Source organism: Macrobrachium nipponense, chromosome 34, assembly GCF_015104395.2.
Source record: "Macrobrachium nipponense isolate FS-2020 chromosome 34, ASM1510439v2, whole genome shotgun sequence".
Classification (NCBI taxonomy): Eukaryota; Metazoa; Arthropoda; class Malacostraca; order Decapoda; family Palaemonidae; genus Macrobrachium; species Macrobrachium nipponense.
Window position 1 is genome coordinate 61,661,591 of NC_061095.1, and position 2,363 is coordinate 61,663,953.

Consider the following 2,363-nt stretch of genomic DNA (forward strand, 5'->3'; position numbering starts at 1 on the left):
TTTCCCAGGCGAAAGTAACGCCGTTCATTTTCCCAAGGCAATAATCTCATTTAGCGAGAAACGTTCTGCAGCTAGAGAGAGAGAGAGAGATGAGAGAGGAGAGAGAGAGAGAGAGAGAGTCCAACTTCCATAATTTCTGAAATAACATTAATTACTCCGACTTTCATTCGAGGTTAAATTTATGGACAAAGCATTTTCATTTTCACTTCCACCTGAACAGGAAAGCTGCTTAGAAAGGTAATCCAGAGATGATTGTTCTCTGGGTCGTGTTTAAGCATCCTTCACAAATTACAGGATTATAAACGTTGTTTTAAATTCATTTTCCTCATCAACAAAGTCAGGGGCTTTGGGAACATGACGTGAATTCTTCTAAGAGGAAGAAAGGAGTGTTTGTCTTCCCCATCCGCCCACCAGCACCCACTCCCCTCCCCAAGGCTCTCCGCCAGCGTTAATAACTACTGTTTGATTTTAATGAATTGTTTCTCTCTCCAGTCTCAGGCAAATTGGGCGTAGTTAGGACACGTGATTATTCACATACAGAACGATTTTTTCAAGTTATTTTTGTATTATTTTGTGTAAGTAAATATGCTCATTGCTAATCTAGGTTATAGTTTCGGTGTTCAAGTACTGGAGTATGATCTGAGCACGATTCCTGTCCACTTGAGTCTCTCGTCCAATATTGTTGTTGTCGAATGTAAAAGCAGGAGGTGGATGGAGCCCTGTTGTCCATCAGGAAGAGATATTATGCTTCGGTTCTCTGAGTGAGAAATGCAACTGAAGTTAGAATTGAGTTTCTGAAAGATGGAACGTGGAACTCTGAAAGCTTTCTTATATTGTATGAGACCAAAATTCTCCTTCGCTCCCCAGAAGATTAATTATACTGATATTAAAACTATGTTCTGTTTTACATGAACACATGAATTCATCAAAGATAATATTATACAATAATCACTGCGCTACTTAATTCATATTCGTCAGTATTATCTAATGAAACTATTTCTAACTTCATCTTATTTTCTAATGTTACTCTATAAATGTGAAAAAAATTCATTATAAAAAGAATAGAATTCTTATAGCCATAAATGCTAGAATTAAAACGGAACTTAACCAAATGTCATTGGGTAGAATGTCTTAGCAGTTGAAGACAGCAAAATGGAAGCAATTATTCACAGGACAACTTCCTGCCTCTTCATCTCCCGTGTAAAAGGAGTTCACTTTCTCAATAAGGGAGGAGATAAAAAAGTTTCCTAAAAGGGTGATAAGGGATGATTCATGAGGGAGTTAGCGGAAAGAGACCCTCTTTTATTCTCGTTTATATTCTTCTTCCTTGTTCCGTCGTAGGAATCGAGAATTTGGACTAAAATCATATCTCTCTCTCTCTCTCTCTGTCTTAATGTTGTTACAATTCATTCCCCCACCCTCCCTCTCTCTCTCTTTCTCTCTCTCATATCAATTCATTCTTTGTCTGTCTGTCTCCCATTATAATTCCTTCTCTCTCTCTTCGGAGCATCAATCATACTTGAAAAGGAGTCCCTTATCTCGAAAGTCTAGTTGTCATATTCAACGTCAAGAAGTTAGAACTGTGTGTGCGCGTGTGTGTGTGTGTGGAACTTGCCAGGTGTCTGTGTCGATTGACGCTTGTTAGAGGTAACAGCAGCAGATTTCCTGAAGTCTTGAAACAGTTTGGTTGTTGTGAATGAGCATCGCCATGCTACTCAGAGAGCCTAGAATTGCCCACATACGCATGTTTATTTCTCATGGATAGACAAACTAAAAGGCCTAAGATGAAAGAGATCCTATAATAATAATAATAATAATAATAATAATAATAATAATAATAATAATAATAATAATAGCATGAGACACTAAAATGATAAAGAAATGCGCAATGGTAAATGTGTAAGCATATGTTTCTGATATATATTCAACTTGCATCACTGCATTTCTTTACCATATAATAATAATAATAATAATAATAATAATAATAATAAAAATAATAATAATAATAATAATAATAATAATAAAATATTTTTATTATTATTATTATTTGTTATTAAAAGTAATTGCTGCCTCAGCTGCATTAACTTTTATACAGGTTCTTCTCTATTTTTCTAATTATTGCTTTCTCATTGTTTGCTTAAAACTGGTGAGCAACGCACCGAAGGTTGACATATCTCAATAAGGTAGAACGATTGGATTTATTGGTAAAAACTTTCAGTCGGGGTAGTCAAATTTTCGGGTATATCCCCCCGTAGAGTTTATTACAGATAGAATTGATGTTAAATTCTATTTCTTTTCTATTCTTTCTATTCCTTTCCGGACGTTTCGTCTGAATAAACCTCAGACATCCTCTTGGGCGTAGG